Source organism: Falco cherrug, chromosome 4 (genome assembly GCF_023634085.1).
Source record: "Falco cherrug isolate bFalChe1 chromosome 4, bFalChe1.pri, whole genome shotgun sequence".
Taxonomy (NCBI): domain Eukaryota; kingdom Metazoa; phylum Chordata; class Aves; order Falconiformes; family Falconidae; genus Falco; species Falco cherrug.
This window is the reverse complement of record NC_073700.1, coordinates 40,840,176-40,866,926: the sequence shown is the minus strand read 5'-3', so window position 1 is coordinate 40,866,926 and position 26,751 is coordinate 40,840,176. Positions and strand designations below refer to the sequence as shown.

Below are 26,751 nucleotides of genomic sequence, written 5' to 3'. Positions count from 1 at the left end.
GGCAAACATAACAAGTTTCTTTGCCTCCAGGACATACGATGGAGCTGAAGGCAATGGTAGGGCTGCTCTCTAAGGAGTTGACAGGGCAAATAAAATGCAAGCTTTGTTTAACAACTGTTAATGCATTTGGCTTTAGAGGTTTCGTTCAGAGATCATTTTCAATAATACTGACTTTTCTAATCAGTTTGTGACTTCCTGGCTGCTTACAACATAACTAGGAATACTTGAGGTGAAAGTTTATGAAACATATGTCAGAGTTCTTCCTCCTCCTGCATCAGACACTGTCAGAACTCTGAAAAAGGTGATATGAACTGCCACCTGTGAAATACAAAACCATCTATTTTAAAATGCTTTTTCTTCTTTTTCTTTGATGCTCTCTATTGTGAAACTTTTATAATGCTGATCATAGAGAACTTCTTTCTTCAAAGCTAATAACACCATTGAATTGATAGTGGAAGCTAGAACTTCAGGCTTGAGACTGAAACGTCCTAAAGAGTGTACTAAAATATTTTACTTCCCAGTTTGAAGGGTCTATCTGTATGATCTTCTGTCAATAGTCAGCAAAGATCTTGACTGCATTTTTCATCACACCTAAGTTTCCAGGCTTGGCATGGAAACAGGCCTCCACATATAGTTCTGTAACATTTTATACAAGTTGTCTTAGTGTACATTCATTTTAAAAAATGTACAGGTAGAAACTCTGCGGGTTTCATTATGTGGAATAACAAGGTGTCAGATGGAAGCAAGTCTCCCATAAAACATAGAGCATGGTTTGAGGTTTCACAAACTATTAGGCTGTTTTAACTAAAGGCAGGGCCAGAAGCTAAATTTTAAGTGTGATAAAACTGAGGATGCCTGAGCCCTTAATGTAAATATACACATTTTGAAGTGATACATATTTGTATTAAATTGTCAAACTACATTGTTACTGTAAGTATAATATTGCTGAAATGCCTTTACAAAGCCAGCTGGAAACCTTGACATTTCATCCATATTGTTATTTATATACATATTTACTGCTGCCACCTGCTTGTAACTTGGCTCATATCACGAAGCAGTACATTTCCCTTGTTTCATTATACTTTGACATTTCACTATAACTACATAGCTGCCCATTTCTCAGTTTCCAATTGCTCTGCAGCCGCTCTTGAATTATATTGGCTTAGTAATAGAATAAAGATCTTTCTCCGTAGTAGTACTAGCCTCTTTTTTTCATACCCAGATGGTACAAATCGCTGCTGGCACATGTAACAATTATAGCACAGCTTCTTCTGCTTAAATGAACCCCCATAAACTCCACAGAGTTAGATTAGATTAGGGAATTGGGAGGTAAGGAGGAGGTCTGGCCAGTGGTCTCAGCTGAAAGAGAGAAGTGTATGGTACGGCCGTGCAGGGGCATACGGCACGCGTACGGCGTACTGCTCCGGGGGCCTCTTTCTAAGGAAGAAAGGAAAAGTAGCTAATAAAGTTAATAAACTTCATTTCATATTCAGTATCACAACACCTATTCTTGCTATTATTCAAATAACTGGATTATTTTAATACCTTATGATGCCTCACAAAACTGACACTTTCCAAGGAATAACGCCAGGAACAGCAGTGACCAAGAGAAGCTCAGATCCATGACTCAAAATCAGCTCAAAATGTTCTTGCTTCACTTAGACTACCAAGGGACTCAACCAGCTCTTTGATATTTCTGAAGGAGGCTGATGACCACTATCCATACCCTCAGATGTTTAGAAATACATATAAATTCCCAGTTCCTCTGTGCGTTCCTCTGAGTAGAAACTCCGGCAACTGAGCACAGGGGAACGGGATTAAGGGAAAGGTCCTGTGAGAACAGTGAAACAGACTGGTTTGGAGGAGAAAAACCTTACCCTGGGCCAACCGACTGGACAGCAAACGATGTTTCCATGTTGCCAGTCCAAGACTTCATCATGAGCCATTTGAAACATACAGAAGGAAAACTACAGCATGAAAATCTTTACAGGCTGAATAAATCTTTTATGACTTCAACAGAGCTATACTGCTTGGAATGTAATACAAGCCAGAACACAGCCTAGCACACACACAGACATATGTGTCTGCATGTATTTATTTATTCATACTTCGGAATATTCTCTAGGCATTCAGTATTTAAAAGATCCTAACATTAAGGGACAAAATACATGAAAGAAGGATAATAAATATATTACAAATTATTGTAAAACTATGTACATTTGACATTCCTATAGTTCAAGTAAAATAATTTCACGTGTTTCTAAGGAAGCACCTGTTCTACCTTTCCCTCAGCTCTGTCCTGATCAGGAGAACAGGGGAGGTCTTGCTGTGCAGCTGAAAGGCCAACACTTACAGACTTACCGCAGCAAGGGAGAAGGGAAGGGATTTACTGACATTTTTCCAGTCCCTAATTGAACATGAAAACAGTTTTCCCCACTGATTGAAAGGCAAGCCCATCAGAAAGCCAAAACTAAACCTATTTAGCGTTTAGAATGCAAAATCATTCCCTCATATCGTGCCTCTAAATCACTACAAAATGGTAACTTACAGAAATTAGTATTTTTAATTGTTAAAAATAATTTTTAAATGTACTGAAATGACTAGAACTGCATGAAAGGCACTGATTTCTCCTGCTGTCTTTGACGACAAACACACCTCAGGACAGAAGGGGAAAAGGCAAAGACTATTCCTTTCTCACAAGGCACAAATGGAAAAAGAAAACAGAAAACAAGCAATTGGGAAAACAATCTTCAGTCTGTAAGTCTTGTTTCTATCTTAGCTGGGAATGAGCAAACCCATCCTCATTTATGCAGTCTCCAAATAAAGGCCAGGTTTCAGAGAGCAATTCTTTTCTAGTTTTTGTTTAGCCCTGGAAAAGCAAACATTTTTTAAAAGGACTCGGAGCCTTGACAATCATTCAGCTCTTCTGAAAATTTGGCTATTTATTTTGGTATCTAAATTTGCCTTTCTGAAAACTGTCAAGGAAGAGAAGAGGATTTGGTTTTGATACTGAAAATAGTAGGGTACACCCCATCTCACCAATGACAAAAGCTTCACCAGAGGCTTCACATACATAATTCCTGATGAAACTGCAGGTTCTAGAGCAAAAAACTGTACACATCTGCCCGAAAGGGAACTCCACAGATCTCTCAGGAAAACCACAAATACTTAGGAACCATCTGCCCCAGTAAGGGAATAGAAACTTGTCCATCAAACACCCAGATGCACGCAGTACTGAAAGCAACAGGAATCCAGCACATTCTGAGTAAAAATCTAGATGGACAGCATTAAGCAACGATGCAACCAGAATGACAAAAGTTGTGTCCCTTCTTTCACCAACCTCTCCAAAAGTAGGCCTAATGCAAATGAAGGATTTTTTTTTCCCTTGAAGCATGGTGACAATCTATGTCCTTCAGAGCAGCTGACATTGTGCTCCCCTGGAGAACACACTAAACGCGTCCCCTGTGCTTATGATTTTCAATGTTTGGACTGACTAATAGCAGCACTGGAAAACACTGAGGAAATTATATTAATCAAAATTAGCAATAGAAGCTTATTATTTTAGTCTTTTTCAGAAATGACCTGACCAGCAGAAAACCTAACTTTGGATTTTTCTTTAATCTAAAAGAATTTACTTTTGCCTCTGAAGAGGCTGTTAAATACATCTGTGATGACACCTGCCTCTCCCTGCTGTTTTGCTCTTGAACCAGAAAAAATTTAAAAGAACTGTATTCCCACAAGGCTTTTCAAACACCGATTTAGAGACAGAGCAGAAAATTCTAAGTTTTTAGAGGAGAGGCAGATTTTTGCTTCGAAGTAGCTACATTATCTATCTGAATGAATAAAACACTGTTTTCCCCAAAATCTCCTAAATTCAGTTCCTGCTTACAGTACCACATACCTGTGGTGGATTCAGCAGAAATTGGTTTAATTTCTATCTGTAAGAAAACAAATGCAGGTGCAGCAGGAAGCAGGGAGAAACGAGCTGTGATAAGAATTCAGGATATCTGAGGAAGAAAAGTTAAGCAATACGATGTCACCTATTTTAATACCTGGAATTATTTTTGGAAGTCTGCTACTTGACTTAGGCTCTAAAATGCGATGGTGACAGCAGAAAGTATACACCATTTTTTAAAACCCTAGAGAGCAGACCGCAGTGAAATATTGCCACTCTTCAAACATACTTTATGCAACTATGTTCACTAGAATCTAGGTAAGAAAAATTGTGGTGAAGTACTCTAATATTCCACAAAGAAAACACAATACATTGCTTACACTGGAAAGAAATAATTTGAAATTTTGATTCAGATGCCCATCATCTCATTTGAATCACGGACCTGCCATTTCTATTTAATGCCAAATCAAATGTCTTTTATGGAGTTCACTTCATAAATCTCTTCACTTATTAAAGCTTCTTTTATGCACAGTTTTTAAAAGTACTTTGACTCACTTGCTCATTACTACACAGTTTTATGTCACCAGGTTCTGCTGCCCTTCCCACTACCTCTGACATGTCATTGTGGCCATTCTCTGCCTGGCTTTCGCTCAGGCAAGATGACTTTTTCCTTACTCTATTTATCTTATAAACATCAAGTATTAGAGAAAGGAGTAAGTAAGAGTTAGATTAGGAGAGAGAAGCAGCATATGTATGCATGGGAGAAATAAGAAGCAGCAAGAAAAAAGAAAGGATTGAATTAAAACACAGCTTAGGAAAAATATGTTTTAAGAAATAAAAAACCTGAGAGAACAGGAATATGACATACTAAGTCTTGGTCTCACTTATCATGACTTTGCATTTCAATTAATCAAATACCATGGAGGCACATTAATATATATGAACATCAGAATCTTTGAATTAATTGATGAGTGCGTTTCTACTATTTACACTCATTAAAAAAAAATATCTGTAATGCAACTCTTAATCAGTTGCTAAACTTCATGGAATAACATAGTTTAAAAAGAGTAATACCTCAGTTGTTTTTTTTTTTTTATTTTAATTCATATTCCCCACAAAGACCTTTTAATTTAGATTTGTAAAGCCCAAGCTTATATATTTAGCTTCTCTCCCCCACAGACCTGTACCTGTGTTTCAAAGAAAATGATACACAAGAGGAGGACTCAAACTACACTTGAGGAACATCTTAATTTCATTTTTTTTTACTTAAGTAATTAATTGATCTTAAAAAAAGTATCATTTTTCACAGAAGTAATGTTATTCCTACTCTTTCCAAATAACACTTCTACAGTGGAAACAAAATTTGTAAACTACTAGATTTTAATCTAAGACAAAACTCCACACTGCAGCCTGACTGTCCAAAGCTGATGTGAAAATCCATAGAGGCCACTCAGGAAAAGCAAAGTACATTTACAGCTGGTACATGATCAACGCAGGTGAAATGCATCTGTAAGTATGGGAGAGGAAAAGGACACTCTTCTATATGCAATAAAGGAAGCTAACATGCATTTTTGTCACCACCTAAGCCACTAGGAAAATCTTGTTGGGTAAGTCACACCTCAGAAATACTTCTGTTAATAGCTCTTCATATTAACAACTGACATGTTGGAAACATCAAAAAGAATCTCTCAAACTGAGAGAAACTCAATAAAAATTCCATTTTACTTCTGGAGCTAACAAACTGTTGATAAAACACAAACAGAAATCTATATCATTAAATAAAAAAAATTAACTACCTATACAAGACTTACAACATAAAAGCATTAAATGATGAATGAATTTTCCAATCCATCTTTGCATTAGCACAAATACAACATGGCCCGTGGCAAGCCCTACTGCCTGCACCCAGGCACAGCCCGCTTCTGGAAATGACTACACCTGGTGCAACCCCCACCATCCAGCAATCAATTCAACAGCATATGATGAGAGTAATTTTTACAAAGCATCCCATCCTGGTCATTGAGTCCCTGCTCCTGACAAACCAAATCTTCCCTTGACATATACGCTACCTTATTTATTCAAGTTTGTCAATACAGCAAGCATGTGGTGTGTCTTCTATTAGCAATCGGGTCTTACAATCCCTATTGACAAGGTGGACAACAATCCAGTCTCGTAAAAGATTCATGACACAACTTTGCACTCTCTACTGCTTGCTTTCTCATAAAACCAGTGCAAATCCCATCAAAAATTTAGCAGAACCCCTGCCTCATCTGTTTAGGCCTGAAGCTAGTTGCAGGGACAACTCATTAGGGACAAGCTCATTAAAACCAGCCCTGGAGCAAAAGCAGTTTGCGAGTCTCCTCATTTTTATTCACTTTCACCTAGCCATTCCAGTTTCTTGTGTTTCCCAGATACAGAGCTTCTAATCATTTTGTACAATAAGCAAGGCTGTTTCCAAACTTAAGCTACACCAGGGTTCCACAAATGCAGTTCCTTCTGTACACCAAAGCTAACACTGATCTGTTCATTTGTAGGACTTAGATGGTTCTATACTGAAAGGCAGTACCCGAAAACCTAGTAGATTCTCTTCTGATTACATTAGCAAAAGGCACCTATGTGTAACACCTACCAAACACCTGCTAAAACTCAAAGAGAAATGAAGACGTGCAGAATTAGGGCTAGTAGAGACACACGCCTGAGAACTCACTCATGTAGTGCATCTGGTATTTCAATTGGTATTTTTAGCACCTGAGATACCTAAAACACCCAAGAATAAAAATCATTTGAAAAAAAAAAAAAAAAAGAGAGAGAGAAAAGAAAAAAAGGAAAATAAAGGAAAAAAACAAAACAAAAAAGAAAGGCTTTTCTTTCTCCTTAGTGTCTGCATCATAATAAATATTGATTAAATAGAGTAGGTTTTTGTTGTAAGTTGTTTACTTTATCATTTGCTTAAGTCCCCAAGTGAAACAATCCTTAAAATGCCCTGAGCACTAGCTGGGAAACGTTGCTAATACCTTCTAAATTAGATGCCTAAAGTTAAGCACATTAAGAAGTAGCCCAATTTCAGACACCTCCACTGACAGTAGAATTTGAAAATCATGGTTATTCACAGTTCTGAAGGTTGGTGATCAAAATATCCTGGGGTGATTGCAAAAGCTCCCTTAATTCTATCACATAACAGAGAACTATAAAGGTTCGCAAAGAGCAGATCCCCAGCCCAGGCCTGTGATGACAGAAGCTAGCGAGTGCTGCACCAGCATCTGTTTGTGAGTTTGTGTACAGGGGACGTGGAAAGCCTCATGGGGATACATTCCCAAAAGTCAATTGCTAAAACCAGTCTTAGAAGAGTTTAATCCTAACAAATGTTACCATCACATGCACAGCACAACTACTCAGAGACAGATATATGCCCAAATAACGTAACATACATCTGAGGAGCATCTCGCTGAATTTGGGGTAGCAAACAATGGTCTAGGCAAGAAGCCTGTTCCAATCCTCCTACAGATCATCTATTGAAAACCAAGCAAATCCTACTTGCTCAGTTAAGTCAAGAATGTAAAAAACTGTCAAAGTGAAGAAGCTCCTCATGTCTCTCCAATCTCAGAGGAGTGTCTTTAAACTTGTATTTTTGCAAGCATGTTAACATTCTATCACGTATTTTCACCTTGCTGGCGCTCTCTACACAACACTACATACAGGATACATTCTTATTTTTGTCAAGTTCTTTCTCTGCTCATCTTACGATGGTGTGTAACAACCTCATTCACAGTGTTCAGCCCATCAATCAAGGCCACACAAACACAAAGACTTACAGCATTTTTCGAAGTCAAAATAATAATAATAAATTATTATTTTGTCACCTTCACTTCTGCACAAATATTCAGTCAGAGAGTTGGAAGTACTTAATCTAGAAATATTATTTATTTGGAAGATGGCCAGCCAAAACATGAATTTGAGTCATGATCTGTGACACTGTCAAAGACCATGAACTCTGTCATGCACAATTTTTCTAACAAAAAGGTTATTGCCACAAAAAGCGTTGCACCAATATAGTCACTCTATTCATTGTCAAGTGCAATAAGCACGCAACACCTCCAACAACATTGGCAAAATGATGGGTTGTGAAGTTTGTTTCATGCAAAGACCGTTGCCCCATTGCTCTGTAACATACAATATTCCTTACTCCAGCACCAACACAAACTCCAGCACAGATCAACAGTCCAATACATGGTTCTCAGCTGCAGGTTAAGCAAATCAGTCTTACTTGGCACTAAAATGGAGTAGGACCATTTCACGGGTAGCTTGAGGAACAACTTAGCAAATGGGAAAGAGTATTACCTTCTCCAATTGTTTTGGTTTTAGTGAAAAAGTGACTGTCTCCATTCCACAGACTTCACTGGAGGCCTCCACCAGTTTACATTCCGGAGAATGAGGCATCCACGCCACTAAAACAAAGTCTTAGTTGAGATATGTTATCAACCACATTTTACGCTATGTTTCCTCTGCTGCTCTGCGAGAGGGATGAAAGCTCCAATATCAATGCAGACCAAATATTGAAATTCAGGTTTTCTGAAAGATGAGGACTTAGGGAGTAAGCTATTTAAAATTAAAACATGTAACAAGCTTTACAAAAAACCCTGACTTAATCAAATCCAGTAGCACAAGGTTTCAGCATTTCTAAAACATTAAAAGGACCTCATTTATTTTTCTATTAGTCTCTTGTGTCTCTATTAAAAAATTACCTGAAGGCTGAGAACCTACATGTCTCATGAAACTTTCTGCAGATATGGCAACTTCAAAAAACATGGATTTGTAAAAAAACAATGACAAAACAAATGCATTTAAAGTGAGGATAGCAACGTTACTTTTCTCTTTTAAATGCCAGTAAATCTTATCATAACAGAAGCTTAGCAACACAAGGACTGGAATTCAAATGCTTTAAAATGTAACCAAGTACACGCTTAATAATGCCAGCTTTTGGGGGTTTTGACAAATACTGTAAAGTCTTATTTGAGCTTTCTTATATCTTTTCAAAGGCAACTTAGATACAATTCTGCTTTTACATTTACATATAAAGTGTTAAAGAACTAGAATATAACTAGTTACCACTTTAGCTCACTTTTTTCTAAAATATTTTCTTAGAAGAGCGAATAAATCTTCAGCTTCCAAGTAAACTATAAAATATAAGAAAATTCAATGTAGAGCATTTAGAAAGGCTATAAATGCACCATATATATCAGTTACTGTGTAAGGAAAAACCTGAAAACAAATAGCTATGAAAAAGTTTCATTATGGTAATCTTGAGTGTTAATACTATAGTATCAGTTGAAACCAAAGGACGTAAACGAGTAATTTGGATGAAGCAGAGTTACTTGCATTAGTTATTAAGTATTGCTCCACGTGAACTTGCTCTGAGGCACAAACACTTTTAAAGATAGTGTGACTTCTTTTCTTGAAGACACTGGAAATGCACCAGTACTATCAGACAGGAGTTTAGCGTGGGTCCTCTAAGCAAAGAAGCAACAGCTTCATTCGGCTTCATTACTAACACAACTTCCCCTCATTAAAAATTCCAAACAAACAGGTGCTTCACGCCAGGTCTACTTCTGAAATTGCTTTCTTTTTATTCCCAGGGATACATCAAGAGCTGAGGGAGAATTCATGCAGTATAGATCAGTCAGGCATTGACAGCGCATCACACTTTGACAAGCTGCTTGGCTCTGTTTAAAGTCTAACTTGGGCCTTGGCCCATCAAGGCCATGGCTATTGAATTATTGACAGCCTCTCACTGTGGTGCAAAGGGAAAGAGTGCTGTAGCCTCAGCTCAGTAAAGATGAAATGGAAACCCTCTCTGAAGCTTATTTTAGTCCGTTAAAGGAGTTTTAATGGTCTTGTTTAAAATTCAGTAAGAGAATACATTAGACTGATTTTATTTTCACCAACTAAACAAAAACTTTGGGATGCTGTGGAGATTATAAATGAGAGGGAAACTACCCAAAGTACAAATCTGATCTACGCCAAGAAGCTGACTAATGTTTCAAACTCATTTCAAATCATCCAGCTTTACATAGTTAACAATTTTTCACCATTTTATACAAGTACACCACGCGCAGTCAAGGGTTAACAATAACGTAGAGGTCGGCCATACTAAAATACAGGCTGGCCTTCATAATAGTTGCTTTCTGCCGACGCCCCTGAATCCACAAGTTAATGCAATGGCCAGCCCGTGTTTACAATCTATCAGCTGCTTCTGCTGATGCCATTAGATCCACAAGTTAATGCAATGGCCAGTCCACGTTTACAATCTATCAGCCACATTAGTTCTCTCTCTCTTATCCTTTCCAGCTATCAAAAGTGCAATAAAAGGGCGCCAGTAAGTAACTGGCCGCCCACTGCCTGGTGCGCGTGTGTTTGTTCTTCCAACAGAACTCTACAAAGTAAATCGCCATTCTTCCACAACTAGCTCGTTACTATTAACAATTCTGATCTTCTTACATAATCTCTTTTCTTCTTCAAATTTATACCTGCCAAGCTTTACTTGTATTTTAATAGCTGATGTCAGACAAGCAACAAGCAGAAAGTTCTATCTCAGGACTATAATTTTAAATACAATGAGACTCACATCAACTGTCGCACAGACATGCAGAAAATTATTCCACATGGACTTCTAAAGTGCATCCTAAAAGCTTCAAAGAATGAGTACGTTTTTAAAAGAATTTAAATTGATGATCGGGGGAGGGGGGGTGTTAAGCAATTTGTCTAATGTGACCCTATACTCACTTCTCCAACATCACTTCCAATATGCTGCCTCCTGTCAAATCAACAAAGAGCGCCTAACAGCACATCTAAATTTGTGTTCATTTGCCTTCTGCAGGATTATCTTTGCCACGTCAAGCATTATAAGTAAATCAAAGATGCTTCTCAGGGGCTGTAAGAGTAGGGCTAATCTCCAGACAAATATTTAGAAGGCAGCTTAGCCTGTTCTGGCTTTAATTGTTTCCAACTGATTTGACTTATTCTAATTACAGCCTTTATGTTATAAAAGCCATTTTTATGTTGCTGAGGAGCAGTTTCACTGCAAATACATGAAATTTTGCTGAGTTTCTGTTCCCATGTCGATTATGGAAATGGTACTCTACAGCTTTCCTCTAATTAGAAAAAACACACTGCACAGAGCATCAACAATTTTTAACATTAATAACAGAGTGACAGTGTCCTTTTGTGTGCCTTTAAATAATTTCTCAAAATATGACACCACAAAGCCACCATATCCCACTTGGGTATCATACTAGGAGCAATTTTCACATCTTTGCATATTATATTTATTCAAACACAGAACAGCATCTTTGAAGAAGCTGTTTAGTAATTTAACCTAACAGAATAAGATAATTAAACTTCTGTATGGTTTATATGGAGGCACTTTCCAAGCCCATGAACTTGGAAAATTCAAACACTCCCACGAAGCAAATTAAACATATCCTTTGACAAATCAGACAGCGTGGCTATTTGTTACTTTTAGTATTTACTTACCATGCTATCATTTCCTAAAGTGAACAGACAGCTGAGATAATACTTTGCATCGACTCACAGACTTGCTGTTTGATAGAAATCTAACTGTTAATCAAATGTTGTGGGCAATAGAAATCAAGGTGGAGGGGTCACAGAACATGTAGCACATGTCCATTCCAACTTCAATACATTACTAAATAATGTTTCTCTTTAATAGAAAAAAGCTTTTCACTTATTGTCAAAACTGACCCCAGAAAAATTAGTTATAATGAAATATAAATAAGGGACATTACTTCTGTTATGACTCTAAACATTACTCCCTTCCTTCCTCTGTGCAGAAAGAACAGAAAGAATAAACATTAACATCTAGATTTGATGAGAAAAACAAATAGGAGAGTAAAGCACTCAAAGCTGGGATGATTTTTTTTTAAATTTTTTTTTTGACATACAGAAAGGATTCTTTGGGAGCCAAAACAGAAGGAAAAGGCAACTCTAAGTTTCTATGTTGGACATACATGCTTACAAAAATATGCACATGTCACTTTCAGTACTGTGACCAGTCAAACTAAGCTGCTATAGAATACAATGTATTTTGCATAGAAGAGGATAAAACTTCCATAAGGTATTTACAGCATGACCTCTAAAGTCTCTATGAAATAACAGGTAGCACTATCACAATTTTGCATTCTCCTGTGATGATAATGTCTCCAAGCTCCTTTCATTTCTATGAAAAGTTTAGACTTGTTGATATAATCCTGTTAGGTGTCACCAAGAAAAGCTTACATGTCCTCATTTGCTAAAATGGAGGGCATAGTGGGGCAAAATTACTTGGGCAATGATTCTAATTGCTTTATTAATATGGAGACTTGTTCTGTGATAGTTTATTTTCTTTTTCTTTCTCCTGTAAAAATTAAACCTTTACTACCTGTAATTCTTTGACTAGATTTCAGTTACATTAGTAATGAATTCCTGGCTTTATGTGCAAGTTGCTTATCTTTTTTGTTCATAACTAGATTTTGAATGTAAAACTGGTGAAGAATATGGAAAGCAAGCAAAACTATATGATACTCCTCAAAAAAAAAATTTCTAGCCTCCTACACTGTTTAAATTAAAGACATCCTGAGATGAATGTGTGTTCTGTGCATTCAGTAACCCTTGCTGGTTTTATCTGGAGTTTTGCAATGTCAGAAATAAACCTCATGAAAACAATGTAGTGAAAAAGCCAGGAGCACGAGGCTGTCATTATTGTGTTTCTGAAGTGGCTATTGTTCTAAAAAACATAAAACCAGTAAGACAGCTGGTGGTGCAAATGTTTTTGATATAAGCTATGGTATATACTGTCACAGCAATGGAGTAAGTTATATTGAGCTTCAGAGACACTCACTACTGAGGCGTACAACCTCCTGGGGGTGTTTCCCACAACCCCCTGAGATTATCCCTCTCCTAGAATGAGTGTCAGCCAGGTAGTGTAGCAAAAATACTTTAGATGGATTCATTTTATTTTATTTTGTTTTTTTGAGATCATGACGACTGTCAGAATCACAGAAGGGGTTGGGTTGGAAGGGACCTTAAGGATCACCTAGTTCCAACCCCCTGCCATGGGCAGGCAGCCAAGAACCTCATAATGCACTCTGTAGATCCAATATGTGTATTTCTTCCCTGAATGGCACATCCTTACTGTGTTGTCCATTTGTAGCATGTGTTCGTCATGTATGTCTAGTGTAAAAACATTCAGGAAGAGAAAACTAAAAACATGACTACTCATTCCCTTCAAATACGACGCACTGGGCACATGTTAACACCAGTTCTCCAAACACTGCGTTGGCTCTGTTTGCAAACAGATTTATTTTGGTTTAGATCAACACGTTTCTCATGTGGCTGTTATCCTGGCTATTCAAGAGACCGGTATCCAGCCCACCACAGAAGCAAAAACTCCATCAGTCTTACAGCTGACTGTCCAAATTACACCCCCAAAGCCCAGCTACCTTTAGGCAGCCTTCAAAGGACAACCTTGAAGAATAATCTTTGCCTGTAACTTTCACACTGCCAAATCTCTACAATTTCCCACAAACTAAACAGCAACCATAAAATTTCCTCAGGAAAGCAAGCAAACTGATGCAAGAGGGAGCAAACCAAACCCGATTACCTTTTACTATTCCAGATGAAGAAGCATACATAATATTAGAATCAGCGACACTAAGTAACTTTTCCAAGTTATTAAAGACAGCAAGCATTTTTAGATGTGATTATCTCCCAGTTTGATATCCCAGTTCAATCTGCTGTTTTCTATCATTGCAAAGAAACCGATTCATTGCTGTCAGGAAATTGAGATCTCGATGTCTCTGTGACCAAAATTACCAGCACAGTACACGCTGACTGTACAAACTTTCCTGTTCTCTTACACTGCTTCTTCACAAGGCAATTCCTCCTTCACTCTACATTGGTTTGGGGACTTTTTAATGAAGTAAAATTCTAAGCAGTATATATGTGTTGCCCCCCGTCTCCTAAACAGTGAAAAGCAAACATGTTATGTGTCCATCTGTCAGGGAAGTGAGAAAACCAGATTGTCAGACAGGAAAAGTTTCTTCTTAGTGAATTGTAGGTCTTATATGAAAATCTAAAATTCATACATTTAGATGTTTTATAGAGGGAACATTGCAAGGAGCATAGGGACTTAAGTTGATAAACAGTTACACATCCTGAAAGCAAAACCTTCCAGATATTATAGAGATATTACATTTTATAGTTTACACCAATATCTGCTGCAAAGGATTAAGGTAAAAATCTTTGAAAAAGGCACATTAACTCTCATCTACTTACTACTTGGTCTTTACACCTGAAACATCTGACAGCACTCAGTTTTGAGGAAGAATGCTTGACTAAAGTGCAAAAGATGCTCTAAAATAATAGCAATGAGATTGCTACAGTTTTACATTAAAGAACTAATTCCCAACAAAAAAAATGTCATAAATTTTCTAGAGTTTTTAAACTATACCATAAAATTAAAATAAGGAAAATATCCTTGACACTCTCCAGAAGTTTCTCATAAAATTGAATTATGTTTTAGAGTAAATCAGTCACCAGAATAACTTCTGCCTTAGAATGGCAATGTTACTTGCCGATATAGGGTTTTGGTTTTATTTTTAAATTAAACCACAGATAATTTCAGGAACAAGAAGAAAGAAATGAATAGTGTACCCAAATCTGCATCCCAATTTATGTAAATGATAAAAAGGTAAACTTTTAGTGCCACTGGAAAAGAACACAGCCCTCGGACATTATAACAAAGCTAGAATCAATTCTCCTATAAATAATAATAATTTATAGGCTAACAGCTGGATCAGAAGGTTTGGAGTCCATTTCCATAGCACTGGCCATTGTCCCAACACATCATCTTTGCCACTGAATTACGAAAGGACTTAGAATGTCCCACATGGAACATCTGAGGTTGCAAATACAGTTCCGAGCTGTTCTGATTTGAATAGATACTAGCACAGGATGCTTTTAAAAATATTTTGTATGGTCTCAGGGAGAATAAAAACATTCCTGAAACCACCCTGTTATTTACATTTCTTTGTCTTCCTTCCTTTCTCTAAAAATGCCATAGTTCAGTGATAAGCTGGCAGAAGAAGGCATGGTTTCCAGCGGGTGGTGCCAGTCTCGCTGTGGGCTCCCAACAGCCCCCGCTGCCCCCCGCAGCGCCCTTTCACACCTACCGACCCAAATCTGCTCATGCATGTGGGTGAAGAACACTGGGGAGTCTGATTCAGGTTAAATTAACCCGGAGCAAACTGGTTAGCTTCACCCAGATGAGTTTCATGGCCCCGTTCAATGAACGGCAACACAAACAGTTACAGAGGTGCGAGGAAGGGCAGAACTCTCTCGCTCATTTGCAGCGTCACCTTGTTTCCCCTTGGGAGGGGGGCGAGGTACGGAGACAGATTTTTCCAGCATCCCCCAGAAGCACAGTGCTACCCAAGAGAGTCACAGGAGGTACAAAGGCAGAAGATCCAACCTGCCTTTTGCTGATCACCCTCTGCAGACTACAGACAGAGAAAGCACTGGAAATGCTTCGGTTTGCTACAATTGTTAATGTATGCTCAAAAAAGGGGCAATCCTCTAGAAGCTGGTGATAAAACATTGCCACAACATCAGTCAAAATGCCAGCCTCAGTTACTCAGAGTCATGTCGTTCACGGAGCCACTGACACCTGCCCGCCCCTCCCCACCCTACAACGTCAGTGACGGGCCCGCCGCAGACCTGTCCGTGCTGCGGTGCAGCCTGGGCCTCAGGAACACAACAGCTTGTGGCACCGCGATTTTTAAAAGCCTTTTGTCAGAAATGAGGCTCTAAAAATACCTGACAGCCAAGTCCAACCAGGTACACTGAAGTCTGAACACAAAAGGACAAAGCAGCACAAGTAACGCTCAAGGCCACCGTTTGGTGTCCCACGTCTGTGTTACGCTGATACTTCAGTACAGCACCGCTCCATTTTACTCTTGGGGACCAAACTGAATTTTCTCCTCTGGAAGTTACCGAAGCAGGCTTTCCCCCCTGCCCTTACCAGTTTTCACCTTTTTATCCTAAAATCACAGACCGGGCAAACAGGACACCCCAGTGGTATTTCAACAGTCACTGCGAAGCAAGAAACTGCACGTTGAAGGAACCAGAACATCCACGTGCTAACAGGTGGTCACTGGAAGACACGTAAAAGGAACTGTCCTCCAATACTGTAAATCCCAGGAGCCTGGAGTGCCTGCGACCAGACACAGACCTGTGCTTCGTTTGCGATTCATTACGGTGCCAGACACGTTGTAGGGCAGATGCGTTCGGAACAACACGGCAGCCCTCGGCCCTTTCTACTTGATGCACCTGGGTCTTCCTTCCAGAGAAGCGGCAGGAGAGACTGTGTGCACAGTTTTTATCCTGACCTAGACTCACAACATGTCCTGCCCATTTACTTGGAATTTGAAACCGCTTGTAGCCACAACCTAAACGTTGGGTACCACAGCCCAGCCCAGGAGAAATGCTGTATTACATGAGACTAGGTAGGGCATGACAGACACTGAGGGTGAAAGAATAAAACACTGCAATGGCCAATTTTATAATTAATCCCTGGGTAAACTATAGCAAGCTGTTAATATCAAGAAATCTGAATCCATTCAGATCTCATCCATTTCATGCTATTTTTTCTTCATCTCAACTAGCATCACTAATAGTCCTGTTCCCCCCGGGCACTGATTTTGTACATTTTCATATATCTATATGGACTTCATACATTTCTGGGCTGCAATCATCGATTAAAACCTGTTCTACGTTTCTGTTACAACGCTCCATTACCTCAAGCCCTCCAAAAAAGAAAAGAGGGACAGAAAGGAAGTTTAACTAACAAAATTACAATGTCAGTCTATTAATATGATATAGAAATCTACCTTTTAGATAAACCTATTATCTTTGTTAAGTTAAAAAAAAAAACCAACTACAAAAGCAATGCTTTGTCCTATCACAATTAATAGCCCACATGACTAAAAATAGTTTTTGCCTGCATAACTGTGGAAATTTTTAAATTCCAGCTATTTCAGCAGCACTTCAGAAAAATCAAAGAGCCTCCTTTCTTTATGAAAATGGCACAGAAGTACAGGAACCAAAACCTGTTATTCAGTGTCCTTTTAAAAAATGGAACTGGCAGTATTTCACCTTACAAATAAGGCATACTTATTATTTAAACAAACAAAGCTGACTTTAAAGTTCTAGATGTTAAGCAGCTCTGGATGACAGATGCCCTGTCAAGCAGTAGTTTACAGCAATGTGTCTTGTGAAGAGGCTACATACATTTTCTACAGCACTGCATCTAGCACCATCAAAAAGCATGAAAAACAGTTCAGAAATAGTTCTGAAAGCCTTTTTTGCTTATGGCTTTATAATACCATAAGCTCAGCAGCTTCCATATAATAGAATTTATGTCATTTTTAATGTTTTGTATTTACCACATAAAGAAAAAACACAAATGAATACATAACAGAAAACAGTTTATTAATCTGTCTTCCTTTTCAAAGAAAAGATGACAACTGATAGGTGTTATTACTTGGCTTCCTTATGCAAATTTATGGGATACATTTTTGCGGCCACATTAAAAATGAGAAACACACTGCGTACCTGAAGCCACACTGTGAGGACTAAAGGGTAACAGGCCTGCTCAGCAAACCGCTTCCTGCAGAATGGGCTCCGCTACAGAATCCCATAACATCTTGGATCCCCTAATGATCCAACTGAGCGCTTCCAAGGATTTAACAGAGAAATTTTTGGACTGGCACACCCTTACAACAGGGATGTTTTTTCTGTACAGTCGACAGCTCCAGGCAGGACAATGGCAGTATGTGAAACAAAAAATACGGCACAGTGCTTTTGGAGTGACCTGATTTAGGCTGTTCTTACTTCCCTGTCTGCTTCTGCCAGTCAAATGAAGAGGCATAAACACTGGCCCTAGTATTTTTCCATACTTTGTACTTCCCTTAAAAAAAAAAAAAAAAAGCCTCAGCTTGAAAACAGTGTTCTGACACAGAGTAAAACAATGTGTTTTTTTTAGTGAAGACGTGTGCTTGAAGATATATCAACAAAATACATGATAGACATGTGACAAGTTCAGCAATTATGGCACATGGTTTATGATTTCAGGATAGACAGATGGATTTATTTAGCTATCTATAGTGTGTGTATGTGTACTGCACAGAAAATAATCCCTCAGCAGTCCAAAAGCAGAAAACTTTGTTCAGTTTGTTTGTTCTTGTCCTATAGGATCAAATTAAATAAGGAATTGTGATTACAGGTGACATTTTTGACATTTCTGTCTCTCTGAATGGGATGAGCTAGCTGAGTCTGAGCCAACAGCTAACAGGGGCTTTCCTATATTTTAGCAGTCTACTTCAAATTGTTAATGCGTGTTAAAACTGAGCTTGCTCATATTCTATACTTTAAAGCATGTAATTTAAAAAATATTCAGTTATGTGCTCCTGAAATATACCGTGCCATCAGCAAAATAAACCTCAAGAACAGAAAGGAGATAAAGAAGTTTTAATGATACACAGAGATTGTTAGTCAGGCTGTGAAATAGCTAGGGATGCCACTTCTTTTGTTCCTTACATCTCAACCAATCTACCTGTTTACCTGTTAAAGAGACAGGTTCTTGTTAATGGTCACCTTTGTATTTTTGCACTTGAAGTAGCTATTTTATCTTGGACTGTAACCTTAGGCACAATCCCTGTAATATAAACATATGCTTAACATGTAGCCCAGTGGTAGCCTCTGTAAAACCAAGGAATTGTGTTTAAAACTTTACATATATGCACTGTACTTGCTGCATGCTGAGAGTCTTAAAAAAAGAACATTTATTCTCTGGCCTCAAAAAAAGAAAGCCAGGTGAGCTTGCTGTTGAACACTTCTCAGCTTGTATGTCACTACAGAGATCTTTTGCATCCATTACTATAGCTTCTTTAAAACAAACTAATTAAAATGATGAAGAACTCTGTCAATGAAGTAGTAAAGTATAGAACAATGTTAGGTTTTTTTCAAATAAAACTTACCAAAGCCAGAGAACATAGGGTGAAGATTGTGTATCTTACCAATAAAGTATGAAATGCAGACCAACCCTTGATATGTTTTACAGGTGGGTCAAAACAAAAAGTAGTAAATATTTAGGGATTTCCACTCAGGCCCTTGGTATTATTCCTCTTTAGAAGTTAACGCTTCATTATCACCCTTTCACTGGTGCCGTTCTCCCTTGCAAGTGCATTCCGTTCTCACCTGGGCAGCATCGCCCCAGTCCCCTGTCACCAGGACCCCAATTACAGTCCCTCTCCCCACTCCCCTACCGATGCAGGCAGAACAGGCTCTGAAATCTCAGTCGGGGTTACACGCATCTGCTGCTGAAGGGGAGACCTGTTAATTTCATTATTTTGCTTTCATCTTTGGGTATTCTGCTTTACGCTTTTTGTTCTCTAATTTTAAAAATGCTCCTTGTGATGCTTTAAAAGCCATACCAAGTAACATTAACGTAGTGCTGGCAGCTGAACACTGTTATTAGATAAAAGTGGCTCTAATGCATTAGGAGGTGTTGAGTTAATAGGAAAACAGCTTTGATTCACTAGCCCCTGTCTAACATGCCACTACAACAGAAGTAAAAAGGCAGTGGGCAACTCCCCTCTAATCACCTCCTGTTAGCTGCAACTATAGGCAAATTGCTAGTGAGGATTAAGTGGGGAGACTATCACAGGATCAGTGTCAAGCAGAAAAAAAGACTCAATTTGTGAGCAATCATGACTCCCTAATCACTTCTCTAAGAGCTTTAGGAATTACTAACAGTAGTCTTTAGAAGCCTGGACACATCACAAGTACCGACCCACAGAGATAAGGAATCTCTTTTTACTACAAACATATGATTATGACCGAGATAGAACACTGAAGTATACAGATAATAAAACAAGTGGAGGCTGAAAAAAACGGTAATTTGCCTTCACCAATCCTGTACATTCTTCAGATTACTGAGATTATGATATATGTGTGTCAACACTGTGAATGCAAAGGGAGATAAGCTAAGACTTGTATGGTTTGGAAGGCAGTATTACCAGCAAATCTGTCAGTTACAATGTAGAGAAAATACCCATACCATTGCGACACTGTTCCACACAGCAGCAGTGGGAGAGATTCTGCCCATTCCAGATTTTCAAGCAGTTGCTAGAGAAATAGCCCCAGCCAATTATTTTATTCCCAGTTATTTTTACTTTTAGTAAAAAAAAAAAAAAAATAAAATGAAAAATGCAAACACCTGCTATTTAATTCAGAGACATTGATATTGACTTTCATTTTTAATGTATCGTAACCCTGCATTAGATTATAAAATTCAATAGAGACTACAAGCACTACCTGTGTAACACCTGACACATCTATAATTGTTGGGGTCTAAAGATCAACATGGCAAATAAATTATATAATTTTAGAGATCACAAAGTTTTATCCTGCCATGTAGTCTGAGTTGCAATACAGCTGGCTCGACTGCTTGATCAAAAATTACATTTCTTGCTATTGTTTTACATGACCTAATTTCTTAGCGTAAAAAAGATCACAAATTATGAATATTCAGCCACATTGAAAAAAATTACTATGTTTCAGCATAAGACATTTTTCAAAGCTACTACAACGCTATCTAATTGTTAGGATGCATTACTTGATACAGGCACATCAGGCTACTGCTCACCGAGTGGAAGAAAACATGTAACACATGCAAATGTCAGGATGAGACAGGACTCACAAATACATTTATTGTTTGCACGTTTAAATATGTTTCAGCATTATAAAGGAGCAGTTATATTATAAAATCAAAAGGAAAACACATCTTTACAAAATATAATATAATTTCATCAATACCCTTCTAAGAAAATAGCAAGCTAAAACAGTTTTCAGTGTTTTTACTGCAGTATGTCACAGTGTTCCTGCATATCAAAACTTGGCATCACTAATGTTAATATAGGGAAAAGGAATAAAAACCAATTAGGGCTCAGTAATCAATCAATGAGAATTCCTCCCACTAATGTACTGATAATCTCACAGGCAATAAAAATAAACAAACAAACAAGCCAAACAAAAAAGCACTGCCCTCAGGCTGTCTATGCATCTCGGACTTGAACTGGAAACCACATCTCTGTACCAACATTATAAACCACCTTCCAAGAAGGAAACAGGTCCTTCCACAGCAAGGTAAGAACTCCTAATTAAGAGTAACTGAAAACTAAGAATGACAACATGTGCCACATAGAAAAAACACATTATGTGGATTATTATTAAAACAGTACCAAGATACACTGAATACCGAGACGATGTTATACTAGCTTATTTACAGTACACATTTTTAAAGACTGACAAGAGAAAGAGTACCTGAAGTTTTTAAAATATTTCCTTTCAGCTAAAGTGCTCAAAGACAGATATATGACATTTATATGTATATCTTTAACATTGAAGACAGACATATAGATATATCTATGTGGGATGTAGGCTCAGTGATCCTTATGGATCCCTTCCAGCTTGAGATATTCTATGATTTCATGATATAACGTGCAGAATGCCTGTACGTATACTGTCTAGGTTGGTATTAGGTAGGAAGGCTTTTGTCTGTCTTGTATCAATGCTTTTAAATCACAAAACAAAAAATGAATACACAAATGCAGGACAAAAATAAAAATTAAAACCCTTTCCAATGCTTATGTTATATAAATCCAAAACAGCTGTATTATACTCCTTGTCTTCTTATCTCTCAAGAAGTATTGCACAGGTTAAAAACAAAAAAAAAGTACGCCACCCCATCCTACCTTCAGTGCAAACACATGAACAGTGGGTGCTTTGTTGATGCATTCTCTCATCTGCTCCTTTCACAAACAACACTACCAATTGCATGTGCACATACATAAAGACATATATATTTATAAAAATTGCTTGGTACTAATAAATCAACATTAACTTTTTTATTTTAATTAAGAAGTTTCTATATTCTGTAATGTGCTTCAAGACACAAGATTCTCAGCATTGCACTGTATTATACTCTGAATTAACAACAGCAAATTTCTTAATCCTGCTATATTAATTTGAAATAATAAAATACATTGCATAGTATTATAACATAACAACTTCATAAAACTAATCAAACCCAGACATCCAAACCCAAAATGGAACTCCTGCATCACGTATTTCCTTTGCACAGACTGGACACATGACCTGGTCAGCGAATCAAAAGGGAGAAGCCCACGCCATCACACACACATGTAAACGCTACCAGCACCCATCGCACCAACAGTGTGCTAAACTGTCCTCAGCTGGTGTGAGACTCCCCACCAACAAGATCACTCATCTGCAAATGATATTGCAGTGTGATTATTCCATGAAGAATCACAAAACTTAACAATATTTGTGATTGCAAAACAGAAACTATTTTCATTAGCATGAATCCTATAAAAGTCTTGTTATAAAAAAGGAAAAAACACCTAGCATCACCAACAAAACACCCCACAGCTTGCCCAGTTGCCTACCATTAACACCCATTTGCTAGCAGTTTGCACCCTCTCTATTCAGCTAAGGTTTACCAAGGGCCAATTTTATTTAGCCTGAATAACAACACAATGTTTATCTGTCTGTGCAGTGCAGTACTCTCTGGAACTAACAGGCACACACTGCAACACATTTCTTGCCTTCTAGGTCAGCATTAACTCTAGTTTTAGCAGTTGTAGCTAAAGGCAACTGTACTGTAATCAAGCATCACAGGGATGGATTTTTTTTTTTTTTTTTTTTTTTTTTTGTTGCTGTTGCTGCTTCCTTGCAGAATCCCCTATTTTAATATACAAACTCACCCCACTGTGAAGCCCTTGCAGGGTTGGATAGCCACGAGAATGTTAGTGGCTAGTGGTTAGCTCCATGGGAAGGAAGGGGAAAAAAAAAAAAAAAAAAAAAAAAGAAGGAAAAAAAGAGGGAGAGGGGGAAAGAAAAAGAAAAGCTTCTTTAAAAAAAAAAAGGCAAAGCGTCAGGGGTATGCGTAAGAGAAGGGAAAAAGGATGGAAAATTAATAATCCAACAGGCAGGTTCCCTCAGTGTTATTAATCATGCTGCTTCTCACAAGCTAGAGAGGAGCTGAGATTTGCACATGGGAGGGGAGGGGAATGTACACTATTGGCCAACTAGCTCATTCCTATACATCTCAGCCAATCCTCCTTTTTTTTCATCTTTGCTTCCCCCCCTTTCACCCCTCCCCCCTCGCCTTAAGGTACAAATATATCTGAGAAGCAGTTACAAAACCCTGGAAGATGAAAAATCATGCTCCCAGGCTAGGCAATGCTTGGTCCAGTTAATGCACTATAAACTTTATTTGAGCTGACTTCTCATTTGATCCCCTTGTGACAGGGTCAGTGAACGGCAAGCAATTCCATCCCAAATCATGCCATAATCGAATTGCTGCCTATTTCCCGAACCTATAATGAAAAAGGCAACCGAAATAATGCAGGTAATGTTGGCAGCCTCCCCTTGCTGTCGTACATTATTACTGCCGATTGCTTGCCTCCATTTCCCCTGTACTCTAACAATGAATATATTTCACAGCTCACTTGCTTTACTGTGTGGGTGGTATGGCATAGACACCTACATGATATGAAAGAAAATCTAAAACAATAGGGTTTTGTTTCTGTGCACAGCACCTAACAGGCTGCTGGTAGGAAAGGCAATTTTGTCAAACTGCTACAGGAAAAAACAGACGACTAGTGAGGCTTAAACAAGACTTTGGGTAAAACCACCACCAACTTCTTTTTATCTATTTAACCCCGGTTTCAGCCGGTGATCTACAGAACAATTCGAGCGTTTACTGACAGTCCTCAATAAATTACATTATACAGCTGCTTCTAAAGGATTATTTTAAAGTTAGGGTTTCCTAAACAAAACGCTTCGGAGACAGGAGGCATTTCTTTGCCGATACATGTCTTCTGAAAGACACACGTATTCACAGCCTGAAACACATCCTGAGAATCAGCTCCGCTGGAAACAGGAGAATCTCTATGAAGTCACTGAATCATTATAACTATCGATGCACCATTTGCCATTCCTGCTTTCCCTCGTCCCCCCCCTGGATCGAGCGGGACACGTACCGGAGGGAGAACTGCAGGATTCAGGTTATGGCCAGTCACTTTAGCACTCCTGTCCACTAGCAACCTCGAGCACGACTGCTTTTTAAAAGCACAGAATTGGGCTGTACAAAGCAGGCAATAATCATGAGGTAATTACATTTTCAAATGACATAAATTAACCACAATTGTGAGGAATATTCCCTTTGATCCGCTGCTGGATGGCATAAATATGACTGTTTATATAACCCATTACTTTGAATCTCACTTCAGAAGAGTTTGAAGCGTGAAGCATGGCAAGCAAAGATTTATGTAATGAACAAAAAAATATATTTAATAAGGGCATTTCTCTGCTTTTGCCTCAAACACGCATACGATGGAGCCCGGTGTGCATAACAACCCATAGCAGCACCCTATGCAAGATCCCAGCCTGACCTCTGTCAAAGCCTGGATTAGACCCTAAACTTCCAGCCAGTCTATCACCTCGTGCCAGGGCAAACTATCACCCCAGTCCCCACATGAAATTCAGCCCGTCTTTTGTTTTGGCCTTTGAAGACATTTCAGGGCAAATACACCAACTCACTTTATCATAAATCAGCATCCAACATTCAGATCACATTACTTATCACCTCATGGCACTGGCATAAAGAGGAAAGAAAGAATCAGAAAGGATCACAGCTGGAACACGAGGAGAATTCTGACATAATATTTGAAATTACAGACAGTGCATTTCTATCACATTAGCACCTCTGATAATATTGACAAGGCTAAACACGATGGTGTACAATTGTAGATTTAAATGAGCAGAGCTTTACTGCACAGCAGTGACTTTAAAAACACCAATTTTCATTTTATCTGGATTATAATTGTTAATGAAAGATGTTTTCATTAATTGGCCAGTAACCCCATTTCATTATCTCAAACAAGAGAAACAGGGACTGTAAGTAGGCATTGTAATTTTAAAGTAATGCAATCCCTCATCTGACTGGAATACAATATGAATATTTCACTATTTGAATGACTCTAATTTTTCACTTACTGCTCAGGCAGAACTGATTTGAGACAGCATTCCATTTTTTTTAAAAAAGATGCATGGGTTCAAAAGTGCATGCCAACATATGGACACAGAGAAATTCTTTAAAAACTCAGCACTGGAGGCTATGAAGAGCAGATCTTATACAGAAAAAAAAAAAAAAAAGATCAATATAAAGAAAAAAATTGTTCTAGATGTAATTGAAGTCATACATTTTTACACGACTTCTGCTATACAGCCAATTACTGCTATTTATCAAACAGCAGACAACATTGAACCTGGCAGCATAAAAAACAAATTTTACTAAGTTAGGGGAAAAAAAAAAAAAAAAAAAAAGAAGAAGTCATCAGAAAGGAAAGGAAAAAAGATACAAATAATAAATAATTCAATATTCCTGAGGAAAGCTCTTGCAGAAAAGGCCTGACTGATTCAAACATCAGACGTGAGGCTGACAAGAGATATATCGATTTAGACAATTCTATCATTATTATTCCAGCCTGAGTCCTTCAGAAAAGCTGTTCTTTTTGCCCCTGTTTTTATTGCTGTAACTATCAACCTTTTCTCTTATACCTTCCTCTCTTTGAACTTGTATTCATTATGGCTTTAATCTCAGCCTAGCTATAAAACGATAAATAGAAATCCTAGTCTCATTTATTTGAAATGTAAGTTCAGGGGTTTTTAAGATACAATGCTGGAAAATATTTGCTTTATATACATGTGACTGTAATGCTTCCTTAAAATAGGTCAAGTGCTTCTTGAAGTTTCTAATTATAAGAACAGGCCTTCGACTTCAGGATTAAATACATGCAAGACAACAGCACCGTTTACCTCCAATTTAACTTTGCTAAATGCACACCTTTACCAAACTTACCACCGACTGCTGCTAAGTTTACTTTATACATTTCGGTAAACTACAGCAAATTAACCTAATTTTTTAGCTTCTTTTTCATACCTAAATAGGACTATACCACTGTAGATGTTCTCAAAAAAAAATAAAAAATATATCCTTGTAGGTCAATGCAAATCAGTAAAATGAAGCTGTATAATTACTGGAAGAAAGCATTCCCCTATTAGGCATCTGCAAGCAGAACTATTTCTTCGCTGTTCGATGTGTTAATTATAACTAGATAGGATATGCCACAGAAAATTAACAGTCTTGCACAGACATCAGAGGTAAACACACAAAACAGGAGCTGCTTAAGGGTCAGGAGAGCAAGTCAATTTTGAAGAAAGATAAAAGAACTGTCATGTATATGATTGCTTATGAAAGAAAAGAGGGCAATCCTGCCTTGTTATCATCAGTTAATTAGGCACTACAGTCAGGCATGCATACACTGCAACATTTGCCATGGTAATCAAATGTATTATTCAAATGTGAAACAAAACAAAAGCAACTGTAACTCTGACAGGGAAGAATACAATCTGCCCACACAAAGGTGCTGAATTAACTTCACCTGAGAGTTAGAAGGAAGCTCAGGAATATGTTCTATTAACTTTCTCAAACAGCACTGCCTTTTAATTCAGACTACAGTTCCACTTCTACAGAAAATACTCTTCCAAATGTGATCCACATGCAAGGTGACGACCTTTGCAAGCAAAGACAAGGGTAATGAAAAGCCATTGATAGTGCGGCAGGATCCCGTTATGTCTTTAATATAAATAAGACA

At 38.0% G+C, this 26,751-nt stretch overlaps 1 protein-coding gene across 30 annotated transcripts in view; it reads right to left on the bottom strand.

Annotated features, from left to right (window-relative positions):
- RBFOX1 (RNA binding fox-1 homolog 1) overlaps positions 1-26,751 on the bottom strand; it is a 918,315-nt gene that overhangs the window by 179,355 nt on the left and 712,209 nt on the right. Inside the window, exon 1 of one of the 30 annotated variants that reach the window (XM_027808638.2) lies at positions 22,795-22,873. The exons of the other annotated variants lie outside the window; for them this stretch is intronic. The gene's annotated coding sequence lies outside the window, so the exon portion shown is untranslated. Of the gene's footprint in view, positions 1-22,794; positions 22,874-26,751 lie in introns of those variants that run through there. 30 annotated transcript variants of the gene reach the window in all.